Source organism: Ostrinia nubilalis, chromosome 22 (assembly GCF_963855985.1).
Source record: "Ostrinia nubilalis chromosome 22, ilOstNubi1.1, whole genome shotgun sequence".
In the NCBI taxonomy this organism is placed as follows: Eukaryota; Metazoa; Arthropoda; class Insecta; order Lepidoptera; family Crambidae; genus Ostrinia; species Ostrinia nubilalis.
In genome coordinates, this window is record NC_087109.1 from 577820 (window position 1) to 591671 (window position 13852).

The 13852-nt window shown below is 37.9% G+C and overlaps 1 long non-coding RNA gene and 6 other non-coding genes across 7 annotated transcripts; 4 read left to right on the forward strand and 3 right to left on the reverse strand.

Annotated features, from left to right (window-relative positions):
- Positions 1-916: 916 nt before the first annotated feature.
- On the reverse strand, positions 917-988 carry Trnap-ugg (transfer RNA proline (anticodon UGG)). The gene has a single exon. It is a non-coding gene; the product is annotated as a tRNA-Pro (tRNA).
- A 1850-nt stretch (positions 989-2838) lies between these two features.
- Trnap-ugg (transfer RNA proline (anticodon UGG)) lies at positions 2839-2910 on the reverse strand. Its single transcript has one exon. It is a non-coding gene; the product is annotated as a tRNA-Pro (tRNA).
- Positions 2911-3078: 168 nt separating this feature from the next.
- On the forward strand, positions 3079-3150 carry Trnap-ugg (transfer RNA proline (anticodon UGG)). The gene has a single exon. It is a non-coding gene; the product is annotated as a tRNA-Pro (tRNA).
- Positions 3151-3478: 328 nt separating this feature from the next.
- Trnap-ugg (transfer RNA proline (anticodon UGG)) lies at positions 3479-3550 on the forward strand. Its single transcript has one exon. It is a non-coding gene; the product is annotated as a tRNA-Pro (tRNA).
- A 743-nt stretch (positions 3551-4293) lies between these two features.
- Positions 4294-4365, forward strand: Trnap-ugg (transfer RNA proline (anticodon UGG)). The gene has a single exon. It is a non-coding gene; the product is annotated as a tRNA-Pro (tRNA).
- Positions 4366-8329: 3964 nt separating this feature from the next.
- On the forward strand, positions 8330-9821 carry LOC135082690 (uncharacterized). The gene is made up of 3 exons (XR_010259450.1): positions 8330-8355; positions 8737-8951; positions 9273-9821. It is a non-coding gene; the product is annotated as an uncharacterized LOC135082690 (long non-coding RNA).
- A 938-nt stretch (positions 9822-10759) lies between these two features.
- Positions 10760-10831, reverse strand: Trnap-ugg (transfer RNA proline (anticodon UGG)). The gene has a single exon. It is a non-coding gene; the product is annotated as a tRNA-Pro (tRNA).
- Between the last annotated feature and the right edge of the window lie 3021 nt (positions 10832-13852).

Consider the following 13852-nt stretch of genomic DNA (forward strand, 5'->3'; position numbering starts at 1 on the left):
TTCTTCTTCTTCTTCCTCGGTCCCTCACTAATGAGGATCGCGATCACAGATAGTGTTCCCCCCAGACTGCGGTCATAAGCTGTGTGGACCGCACGATGCAAACTCCCGCCCACCAATATAACTATAGGTGATATAAAATTAAACTTCTTTTCAAAATATAAACTTCAATATCAAAGCCCAACGTACGTAACTTAAACAAAGCAATCCAAACATCCCCATAACGTTATTCATTCGGTTACAACACAAATAAGTACATTATTACTAAACAAATAAGGATCTCATGAATACAAAGCAGGAGCGAACTCCGTGAAATAGATTGCTCAAACAAATATTACAATGGGATAAGAAATGGAGGTGAATAAAAATGGATTTACCAGACGTGGTTTGGTCTTAGGGAATGAATCTTGTTTAACTTAAAACCTTGTTATAAGTTTTATCTTATTTACCTAAGGTCGAAGCACACTTATCAACCCGAAAACAGATCGTAACCGTATCTACTTGAAGTGGTCAGTATTCTTTATAAATATGAAACTCCGTACTGCAATGCACACTTTTCAGTATCGCTACGTACACGCCTCGCCTCGCACCGAAAGGCGATACGGTGTTGATAATCCCTTTCCGGGTTGATAAGTGTGCTATGACCTTTAAGTGTAGGCACTATAGTTTTATATTTATCATAGCATCCAAACATTAAGGGGTGCGTTCTAAAAAACGATTTCAGCAGAACCGGTGCAGTAAATTTAATGAGTTGAAGAAAATCAATAATGAAACTGTCACTTGAAAGATAAAAATGGAAATAGCAAAAACAACACCTTCATCAACAGAATGCAGGGAAGAATGTGGGGCGACACTTTAGACAAATGTTTATACATCAGGAATGACTAAACTATATTGTTCACTCGATTTTCCAAAAACAGGGCCCGTCCGGGATTTGAACCCGGGACCACTCACACCCAAAGCGAGTATCATACCACTAGACCAACGAGCCGCTTGATTTTACAAGAATTAAGTACAAGCAGTACAAAATTTATTTAATATTGCCGGTAAAACCTCATTTTCGATCCAAGTTTAATAATATAATGTGTATCCCACCAAAAACATTCTGTAAAAAACTAGCCAAGTCTCGATGGAGCTGCTTGTTTATCTCTAAAAAGTAATGAAATCTAGACAAAGTCGTGCCAAGTCTATGGTTCTTTACTGCGATTTCTTTTTTATTATAGTTAATGCTGTGTGACTTGGCCGTTGAAGGGTACAAAACCAGGTGCTCCATGACACCATTGCACCAATCTGTTGCCAGAACCACTACCCATTGACGATGGAAAATTGCCACTTGGAAAACGTTGATTTAATAACCAGTGAATTGTAGGCTTAATAAAGCTGCGTATTTCATAATACTTATGCATAATTATTGATTATCTTAACTTAATAAAGATTGTTCAACGGCCAAGTCACACAACATTAACTATAATAAAAAAGAAATCGCAGTAAAGAACCATAGACTTGGCACGACTTTGTCTAGATTTCATTACTTTTTAGAGATAAACAAGCAGCTCCATCGAGACTTGGCTAGTTTTTTACAGAATGTTTTTGGTGGGATTTCACTTCTTTTTGTAGAATGTGGCATAATTATTTAACGTCGTCGTCCTTTAATATTATCGTCATTTTTTTTACGATATTAAACACATCTTTAAAAAGGACAACGAATCAGAATTGATTTAATAATAACTAGAGGGGAAAAAAAATCTGGACACCGCGGTGCAGAAAATCGACGCTCAAAGTGCTAGCGCCATCTAGCGGTGAGCGGTACAGGCGAACACCACGGCGCCGGTGTGGCGCTAGTAGTATTGATTATTATGAATGTGGTGTTACTCCAGATCTTCGATTTTCCTAGTTTTTATAGTTTTCCCTTTATGTGGCCATTAAACCCTAACTCTGTACCAAATTTCAGCTCTCTGAGTTAATGGGAAGTACTAGTTCTATTTTGATGATCATCAGTGAGTGAGTGTCATAAATGCGAAACTTTGCTTTCGCTTAACTTCGGAACTAATTGACCTACAGACTTGAAATTTTGGATTTTAAGTGTGTGATTATAGCTTACTAGATGACGAAAATTTCTGCGTTCTGGTCTTATCTAAAGGTTCTCAAATAGAGGCCTGAAAATGCGGCGAAATGGTTCCAGTAAAGGATGGTACGGCAGTGTTTGCTTCGCGCTCGACTTGGCGGGGGCACTGCCGTGCCCCCAGATTCAAGTGCTTTGATAATTAGTTCAAAATACTGATCGGTGCTGTGAAAACGTTATCATAAGCGGCTCGTTAGTCTCTCGCTTTGGGTTTGAGTGGTCCCGGGTTCAAATCCCGGACGGGACCTGTTTATCGAAAACATACTACAAACTACCGGAAAACGCAGCGTTGGACGTCCACCCACAAGGTGGACCGACGACATCATAAAGGTAGCAGGAAGGCGCTGGACGCAGGCCGCTACCAACCAGGCAACATGTAAAGCATTGGGGGAGGCCTATATTCAGCAGTGGACGTCCTATGGCTGAGATAATAATGATGATGATGATGATAATACTATAAACTTGTTGAGTAACGATTACTTAGCACGGTAGTCATTTCTCGGATATATTCCTACTGCCTCGTTCTTAAATCTGTAATATTTTTTAATTTTTTGCATGGTGTGTAGGTATGTCAAATAGTTTTTTAGCTAATAGCAAATTGAATCGAGTAACTTGACGACGTTTTTTTTATGAATTTCATTGTAGTTCATAATAAAATAAAGAATCTAGGCATAAGGTGTGATCATTGACTCGTGATTATTGACCAACGTCGCCAAAAAGGGCCCGTCCGGGATTTGAACCCGGGACCACTCACACCCAAAGCGAGTATCATACCACTAGACCAACGAGCCGCTTGTTAGTAACTCAGTTAACAACCATCATTAAAGAAGAACTGTTTAATCATAATCAATCGTATTAATTGTGTTCAAAATTCGTTTCTTCAATTTTATTTGTGTATTTAGATGTTTCTGAAATTAACTTACTACTACTGGTTGTGGCATAAATTCGACCATATAAGCGGCTCGTTGGTCTAGTGGTATGATACTCGCTTTGGGTGTGAGTGGTCCCGGGTTCAAATCCCGGACGGGCCCTTCTTTTTATGCCAATGACTTATCTTTTTGTATGTTAGCAAGACTATAACAATGTTTATCCCTTATTCTTTGGTATATCTTACTGTGATGAATTGGCGTGTTCTTAGTCTTCCTGCCAATAGCTCGGTAGCAAGCAGCAATCCCTGGACTTGTTAAAGATCGTGAGTTCAGATCCTACTATCACATTTTTTATTCCCTTCTCGATTGGGCAGTGATCTGAAAATTCAATTATTGTTTCTTTAATACAACGCGTATTTGGCTGTTTATACAAGTGTTCTTAAAAAATATTGAAACTAAATGATGGTTTCTTAAAAGACCATTTGCAAGCGGCTCGTTGGTCTAGTGGTATGATACTCGCTTTGGGTGTGAGTGGTCCCGGGTTCAAATCCCGGACGGGCCCTTTTTTGTCCCAACTGTAATAACTACTTTATTCATTTTTAAAAATTTTAACACTGTCGTCCTAATTCTTAAATATATTATACTATGGCGAACTAGCGTTCTTACTCCATTAGCTCAGTAACTCAAAGGTTAGAGGAATTAATGAACAAGTGAAGATCGCTAGTTTAGATCCTATAATATAATTTTCTTCATTTCACCATCTCGATTGGGCAGTGATCTGAAAAACCGTTTTCAAATCTGACTGACTTGTTCTTAATACTTATAGCTCAGTTAGCTCAGTGGTTAAAATGTGGGAGAGCCACGCTTCGGCATGAATGGGCCGGCTCGACCGGAGTGATACCACGGCCTCACAAAAAACCGGCGTGAAGCAGCGCTTGCGCTGTGTTTCGCCGAGTGAGTGAGGATACCGGAGGCCCAATTGGGGGGGAATGGGATTTAAAAGGTTGGCAGCGCACTTGTGACTTCACTGATGTTGCGGGTGTACATGGGCGACGGCAATTGCTTACCATCAGGTGATCCGTCTGCTCGTTTGCCTCCTATCACATAAAAAAAAAAAAAAAAAAAAAAAGACCCTGGGTTGAATTGATAGATTAATGTTACCATCACTTTCTTCATTTTTTTCTCGATTGGGCAGCAATCTGAAAAAATAATTCCAATTATTTAAATCCGTACTTGATTATTTATTCAAGTGTTTCTAAAATACGTTAAAACTTCTGGTGGTTTTATAAAAGATCGTCTGCAAGCGGCTCGTTGGTCTAGTGGTATGATACTCGCTTTGGGTGTGAGTGGTCCCGGGTTCAAATCCCGGACGGGCCCTTCTTTTTGCCAGATCCTCTTATTTCTGTGGTTACTTTGGTCCCTTGGCCACCTTTCACGACATCTACAAAAAGACCAAATAAGTTTAACTTTTAACAAATTGACAAGCAAATGAACCTCTTTAAAAACGTAATCATGTCGCCAGTACAACAAACTCCCCAGACGTCCTACTCCACTTTGAATTCAATTGATTTCAAACTCTGCCCAAGCAAAGTTATATTTCTGAATGGAATCGTTCCTCCAGAGAATAGTTAACTTCTAAAAGCGATTTAAGCCGCGGTAAGTTTGTTGAAATCAAATCAAGTTACTAAATTGTGAACAGTTGTTGTGTTTTATTGAGTTTTTCAGCTGTTAAAATGTTTTGGTCAGTTTTTTTTTCCTAATATATCAAGTGATGTGTTCTCCCGTTGTAAAGAATGCCTCTTCTTTACCCGACTGCGTCAAAAGGAGGGTTATTTATTGAAAGAAAAGTCCCGCCTTCCCTTCATGGTAAGCTAGCTTTACGAGTGGGTTCTCCACAATAGTCGAACTGGGGTTGGGTTCGAACTCGAGTTCCTCGGAGTCGGCCAGTCCGTCGCCTTTACCGTTCGGGCTATATTTCACCGGGACACCATGGCGGCGCAACCAGTCGCCGGCTACCAACAAAATGTATACAGCTCTATAGAGAGTTACTCACCTGGTGTCCGTTTGGTTGCGCAAAGCTGCATACATTTTGTTGGTAGCGGCGACTGGTTGCGCCGCCATGGTGTCCCGGTGAAATATAGCCCTTCGGCTATCGACGCCTTATGACATTAGTTCGTCTTATGTACCAATGTATATGACATTAATTTACATATTAATTAGGTCATGTCTTTTGACTATGAGATACACTTAGCTTCCAAAGCATCATTACCACTGATTACTCGACTGGGCCGCGTCACCGTGATTCGTATAATCCGCATTACGAATTTACAAGCCTAAACACAGCTCAAACAGAACCGCCATACCACCAGGTCCAGATACCAGTACATTTGGCTGTTTTCCAAACGTCATATTATTTTCTTAAAATGAACACGGACGTACAAGACGAAAAATAAGTATGCCAAAATAAAATGTCCACATCACACCCTCTCATCTGAAGGTTGGGAACTACACTCGAAATTGTCGACAATTACGTTGGTACTTATATCTGGAATAAATGGTCCAGTATCTACATACTCGGTTAGCCCCCATACTAACTTTCATACATGTAAGATCTACATCTAACATCGAGAAAGAGGTCAATCATTCTCAACTCAGCTCGGCAGCGATCGCAAAGCTTCGAGATATTTTATTATCCAAAATACCGCCGATATGTCACTAGGTCTTAGAACCGTGTATATTACCTGTGATCCCATACGGAACTGAAACATAGTAGCTTAAAAGCCTCCAGAGTCCAGGCCCCCTAAAAGTGATGAAGCGTGCAATGCAATACTCTATCCTCGAGATTTCCTTGTATGATCGAATCGAATATGTATGTAAACCCCTTTGCCTGTACTTGTGTCTGTCTTGTTGGTTGTCCTAAATAAATAAATCAGAAATTAGGAGATATCTGGCCTTTTTTTCTGGATGATCGAACTGTTCTGGCCGTTTCATCCGGGCTGTGGTTTAGTCTTTAATCGAGCCAGACTCGAGTAATTGTGTTTGTTAATTTATGGCCTAATTTGTCGACTAGCAACACTGCCTGTAATGTATCTTGTACTATGCTTATCTAGCTCCCACAGTCGACTAATGATAAGTAGATTCACTCATTATCTACCTACAATCTTTCAGTAATCATCGTTTTTAATAAAGATCAATAATTTTTAAAGCTCTAAGGCTGGGTTGCACCATCTTACCTTAACTTAGACAAACGTCAAAAATCTGTCAAAATCTATACAAAAAACACCTGTTATCGTTATAGTTACGTTCAAAGTTATGTGGTGCAACTAAGCCTAATAGTCGAGCGGTGGTGGCGGGGGTCGAACCCGCGTTCCTCTGATCATGAGTCGGCCAGTCCGTCTCCTTAACCGTTCGATAAATCGTCGCTTCAGTTAGATTTGAATTTACCAAAAATATATTAAAACATAATAATCTGTAATTGAAAATTCTTTCACAACATCAAATACTTCCTACGCTAAACTTACCACTATTTTCAAAGAAATATCGACAAGGATTCGACGCTTACGAAAAAATATAAAATACCTACATATTTTCCACGTATAATATTCTCTTCAGCAAGTATCAGACGTTTTACTCACAAACATCAACCAGCTTGAAATTCAGCCGAAAAATGTCGTCAGGAACAAAATGTTGGAGCTCCACGAAATTCCTTTATCTCAAGCGCTATGAAGCGTCATGGTTGTGACTTTATTTTCTCGCCCAAATTAAATTGTGAGTAGCTCTGAATCGCGCTTAGCTCGCGTTGTCTGCAGCTTTTATTTTAGAGGTAGATTTTACCTTTTGGTATTTTTCTGGACTTCTAATGAATTGGTACTTCAGAGCTAGAAAGGGACCTTTATTTAAAAAGAGACTTATGCCCGTTTTCACCATCAATCCCTAATTTTAAACTGACCCCTATGACAACAACATTCTTGTTATTTTTTACCTTAGGGGTCACTTATAAATTAGGAATTGATGGTGAAAACGGGCATTAGCCTCCCCAAGCCGTCTGGCCAGTGTGGGCAGTACAGGCCAAATTTTCCATTTACCTCTCGTAAATTGAAGAGAATCGTGTTTCTGCAATGCAGGCTAAATGACTTGATGATTAGGTATTATAGCAAGCAGCTGAAAACTCATGACAATTCCTTGATTAATTTGTGATTTCGCCTTCGATCTGCGTCTCCAAAGTTTTCACATTAGTCCATTTCGAATTAAAATCATACTTTTAAATCAACAAGGTTGTCTAAAAAGAGATACAAATGTTAACCCCAGTTGTTACAACACATTAGACCAGATACAATAAAAGCAAGCGCTTAATTGCGTACTTTTAATCAACGCTGCAATTAGTGCTGGCTGAAATTCCAGAAGTTTCTGTAGTCATACGGCGTACGAGCGCTTAGTGTTTTTGTCTCTTTATTAGAATGTCTAAAACTTAATTTCCTCGAAACTTAACATAATATCTATATTAATAATTTCGTCAAGGGGTACGGTAGACAGGATCGAAACCTTATATGAATAACAAAGCATAAAAAAATAACAATTTTGAGTCGACAACATATATCCGCAAAATTCGGATAATGGAGAATTTCGTTAAATTCCGATGGCATTGACAAACAAACCGCTGTCGCCATCTTTAGTAGTTCACCATCCACTCACTATGCGATCAACGCCAAAAGCTGGGTTGTCATCGATCCATAAATAAATGGAAATCAGTGCGTTTCGCGATTTTTATGATAATATACTCTTTGTTTTGTGTTTTTTCTTTAAACCTGGTATTGGCCGATTCAACCACAAAAAAAGAATATTAGCCATAACCTTATAAGTTGAAGTTCAAATGTCAATGTCATTTAGTTTCGCACAGTGATAAATTCCAGTGACATGCAATTTTTGTAATGGTAAAATATTTGTAAGAAACTGCAAACAAATGCAAATGTGCAGTCGATGTGTGGAATGCGACAACATTATACTAGGTAAGCGGCTTAATATTTTTTTTTTATTTAACCCGAAAAAAAATAATAAATGACCACATGCATAGCCTGTGTTGAGTTGTTATCAACATAAATACAGAAACAGACACGATTTTTGCACCGTTTTTTCTGATAACCGAATAGACTCCTTCATGCGCAAGTTCCACTAAGTCTTGAGCTCGGCTGGTTCTTATAAATAATTGTGTAATATATTTTTGCAGATAATTTCAATTATTGCGAGTGTTGTGGCTTAGAAACAATTAGGCAGTTAAGAATAAACAAGGCTCGGGCACTATCAAACCTTTTTCCTAAAAAGCAAAAAGCTGCTTCTGCTGCTACACAAGATTTATTTGATGACTTTCAGGTAAGTTAATAGTGTAGGTCACTGAGTAAAGTAAAATAATAATGATAATAAATAAACTTTATTTATCTTTCACAGAGGTATAAATAAATATAGAGGTGGGAGGATATACCTACACCTACATACATTCACAATACTTATTATTATTTGAATATTTGTCTAAAAATAAAATATATTTCTCTTATTAAACTCAGTTAGCTCAGATGGAGCGCGACAACGGAGAAGTCGAGGATGTAGGTTCAATTCCTGCATGTGGTGTATTTTTTCATCACATCTTATTAAATTTGTTTAATAAGAGTAACGCAATATAGCATTAAAAATTTAAATTAAATCTTTAAATTAAAGCTTTAAATTAGCTATTCATAAATATATTTCTCTTTTAAGGTTGATAACGAAGAGTTGACGCTAATCGAGGATTCATTGATGATTGATGATGCTTCTTCGGACAACAAGAAAAAACAGCTACTGTCAGTCAGCAGTGATGATGCTTCTTCGGACAACAAGGAAAAACAGCTGCTGTCAGTCAGCAGTGATTTTATTTCTTTAGAAGAAGAAGAGAAAGAAAACATATCAAATGGCGGGCAGACCCCCGAAAAAACGTAAATATTCAAGCAGGTTTAGTACAGAATATCAGCCCCCCAGGACTAACTATTTATATTTAGCACTTTCAAATAACACCATTCAAGTATCAGTACATTCAGTTGGTTCTATGATTTATTAATGTGTTCAATGTCAAGCACTTCATTTTTTAGGTGAAAAAAATAAAAATCATTTTAAAAATTGTTGTCATAATGGGAAGGTATACATAGACCCAGACAGTCTTAAAGCCAATTCCAGAAATATTATTAGCATTTTTTGAACCAAACAGAACAGATGAGTGTTCGACAATATCTTTACACTGAAATTCCGACACATTTCAGATTTATCCATGGACAGTGGCAACCACGAATATCTCAGTCAGCGGCTGATAAAGTAATTGCAAGGATGTATAATTATTCCTTTTCTGATCGGGAACGATATTATCTCCGGCTATTACTTCTTCACGTCAAAGGGCCGACTTGCTTCAGAGATGTTAGAACTTATTAATATGAAAATATTATTTACACATCATTTCGAGAAGCTGCTCAAGCAAGGGGGCTACTTTTTGACGATCAAGAATGGGAAAGGTGTTTGGATGAAGCAATTGGTTTGAAACTTCCTCGGCAATTACGACAGCTGTTTGCGTTAATTTGCGTGTTTTGTGAAGTAACTGATCCTAATGCTCTTTGGGAAAAATTTGCATCACATTTTATCGAAAACTTTACAAGATCCCGCCCTGAAATATTATCCAAACAGTTGGCTTTACAAGAAATTGATGAAATATTAAAACTCCACGGAAAGAGACTAACAGATTTCGGACTTCCGGAGCCAGATATTGATGAAAATAGTATTTTCTTATCTGATCCCGTTTCTGACTATTAATAAGAGTTATTTACGTAACCTATATTAACGATTGATTGTTTTGTTAATTTGTCTTAGTTTATTTTGAATGTTGATTTAAAATTAAAATAATTTGTCTAAAAACATTTGCAGTTTTTATTTACCATATTTATTAAACACAACTAACGAAGCTATATGAATCTATATTTAATATTCTTTGAGAATCGATGACTACAGAAACATCTATCTACATTTTGCACCTAGATATTGTGTATTATGAGTCAAATTGCACCCGAGCGAAGCCGGGTTTTCATCTAGTTCTAAAATATATCTTATAAGTATAGTCAGAGTTTTACGCCTGTATTCACAAACATTACTATGAGGTCTCATAGTGCACGTGGACGCACAGGGTGACACACGAACAAATCACAGAGCTCTATTCAACGCTGTGCGTTTGATTTGCTGCTTCACTTAAGCAAGCATCGTTTGTGAATAGGGCGTTAGTTCGTGACACCCAGTGGCCAAAAAATTGACAACACCACCTTATTCCAATTGTAACAAACACGTGTTGCGAAATTAAGCTTCTTTTTACTAACTATTTGACGCTGACGATATCTGTATACAAAATATCTAAACAAAAGAAAATATCCAATGTACCTTAAGGGCTATATTTCACCGGGACACCATGGCGGCGCAACCAGTCGCCGGCTACCAAAAAAATGTAGGTACAGCTCTATAGAGAGTTACTCACCTGGTGTCCGTTTGGTTGCGCAAAGCTCTATACATTTTGTTGGTAGCGGGCGACTGGTTGCGCCGCCATGGTGTCCCGGTGAAATATAGCCCTAAATGTACCATGTAACCAATGTAGATTAACAGACGGAAAAAGTAAGTCCCTTCATCCTAACAATTATTTTCTTCCTTCAATTTGCTAATTTGATCTTATTGTTATACCTTACTCTCTATCTTAAAAAATAGTTGATGCAAAACAGGGCCCGTCCGGGATTTGAACCCGGGACCACTCACACCCAAAGCGAGTATCATACCACTAGACCAACGAGCCGCTTGAACACCATCGCTTCTGAATTCAACATAATCTTCAATTACACCTGTTTAAACATCACCATACTGAAACAGTTGTTCATTGCGTGCTATAATTTTGTAAATAATTATTCAAAGTGGTCATTTTTTAACCACAACGCTCTTAGTATGTCTTAAGTTATTGAAAGTAGATCCATCATCCAAAATCCTCAACTACAGAGGAACTGGATATCTTACCTCCAGCTGTCGAAACACAAAAAAATAATGCCTACATACATACAACGAAACGTAATCAATACCAAACTCAATGTGATGTTGCTACGTTTGCTATACCAGTGAGTGAATCAATTTCGATGTTTGTGATCCAAAAATAAGCAAATCTTTCCGACATTTTCCTGGAATAATTGTGTAAAGGGGTGATATTTGGCTTCCAAATTGTTTTCAAAGTATACGAGTATAAGTACTCGTACCTACTTCTTTTCTGTTTACGGGAATTTTCGGAAGGTATCGCCTACTTTTAAGGAAATATCTGCTAAAAATAGTAAAATAGGTTAAGAACATAATCCCTTATATTCACCCACGTTCCTTTGACCCTTTAAATAATATAAAAGCAACCCTTGTTAAAAAGAAAACAGAATCCTTTTTAAATGAACTCCAAAATAAAATACCAGATCAAAACCCGGCAACTTTACAGAATTCTACATACTTTGTTGGCTTTTAAAACGTGTTCTCGAACACGAGACTTGGGTTGTATCCAAGATTTGGGAGATCCCGGGGGAATCGCTAAAGAGCCGACAAGGGAGCTGGAGTTACTAGTTTTGTGAGGAAAAAACCTGGGAAGTTTTACTGAAAAAATACTGAAGATTATGTTAAGCTTACGGTGATGTTCTTTTTGTAAATTACTAGCTGAGTACACATCTTCGTGGGCGGGAAAATAATTTCCATTAAGGATATTATTTTGGGAATGTAGTGGGGTCTTGCTACAGATTTTTCGATACTATGTGAAGTAATTCCTTATCCCTAAACAGAATATGCTCATAAAATATACTCGTAGCTCGCAGAGCTGATGGCCCTTGGGGAAAAGTTCTCGAGTAGAGACCACGGGCCGGAAGATGTAATGAAGGCAGGCCTCTTACTAGGTGTACCGACGATCTGGTGAAGGTCGTGGGAAGAACTTGAATGCTGGAATTGCAGGACCGAACGCTGTGTGGTCCATCTGTGGACATCATTTGGCTGAAACGAACTAACGGTCGAAACAGCATGCACGAGCAACCAAGGATGGTTTAATCAATATACTTAATTTGATTGTAACGGTCATCCTAGATACACAACGGTTGCTAACACAATATGTTGCTTACGCCCGTATTCACGATGCTTGATTAAGTGAAGCAACAAATCGAACGCACAGCGTTGAATAGAGCTCTGCGATTGGTTCGTGTGTCACTCTGTGCGTCCACAGTTTAATATTTGTCAATACGGGCGTTAATCCCATCACTCCCTTACAAAGCTACAAGCACCTCCATAAGGAAAACTTAAAAACAAAAACGTCTCTTGTTGCAGAGTTTTTGCAACAACGTGCCGCAGACACGTACACGTCGTAAGAATAATAAGTGGGTGTTATCATTCCTGTAAATGCACGTTTTATCCACTCTATACAGGGTGGAATTTTGTAATGCCACCTGGAGGGAAAGTACACTTAATACTGTAGAGAGAAAATTTTACTGAAAGAAAACATTCCGTTATTTTTGAAAAGAAAGAGAACTGCATTCAAAGATTTCCATTTTTTTTTTCGAAAATTAACCACCATACAATTTTCTGTAAAAAATCATGGTTTTCCTTTCATTTTATTTCTCAAGTTTGTTAGAGAGATTTCATCCTTATATTTAACCCTAACGATCGATGCAACAAAAATGCAGGGTGTAATTTCTAACAGATTTTAGTTGGGCCGATTCCCAGGTGTGCGAAGCAAAATTTTGGAAAACTTTGAATGCAGTTCCATTTCTTTTAAAAAATAAAGTAATGATTTTTTTGAGTAAAATTTTGTATCTACAGTATTAGGAGTACTTTCCTTTCAGGTTATACAAAATTCCACCCTGTATACTACTTACGTACGTTTTTCCAGACATGAAATGTATATGGATCTGAAAACATTATTTTTTCTTAGACTTACTTTGTTTATCCTTTACTTGGCAAAACAAAATATTTGCTTTCATATTTTAAACTTTATTGCTATAGTTTATAGCACAATGAAAATCAAATGTTGAGTCGTTCTTGGACACACCTTTGACTCTAATATTCTGAGGTGGATTAAAATTTTTGTAAATGTCGATGTGGAAGTCATTGGGGGCGGCCTATGTTCAGAAGTGGACGTCCTGTGATGATGATGAAGTGCACGCCATATAAAGTCCACAGTTCGACAATGTATCCTTGTCCACAATGTCCATTGTCCATACTTAAAATGTCGTTGCCTAAGTTCCATTCGAGTTTCAGTTCACACACAGATTTTAATTAAAAAGGCAAACATTAATTGTACCTGTATAAATAGCTGAAACTGTGTAATTCCGAAAATTGGATTTGGCTAAGTAAGCGTTGAATATTTAGATTTCCAGTTTCATATTTGGTGAACTACCCACACGGAATTATATTACCTAGAAACGAAGGCCTGGCCCTAATTTTGGTGGAGTAGAGTTGTTTTTCTTTGCCATTTGTGGCTCTCCCTAAAGGAATGTGTACACGAGCAATATTTTTTTAGAATTGTTGGGGCAATGTTTTTTGCCATTGCAACGGGGCGTCTTAGCTAGCTCAGTCTGACACCCCGCTGTTTAGTACTAAGTCCCAGTTCGCTTTCTGCGATGAGGGATGTGTACCTATCCAGGATTCCTACAGGGATATTCGACCAAAGAAACGCACAATCAATAACACAATGGCACTTTATAATTCAGGTTCCACAATAGTTTACTTATTCTAGTTTCACTGACTCTAAATTACTATTATCTGAATAATGAACAAGTTATTCCACAATTGCAAATCTATTACGACAAGA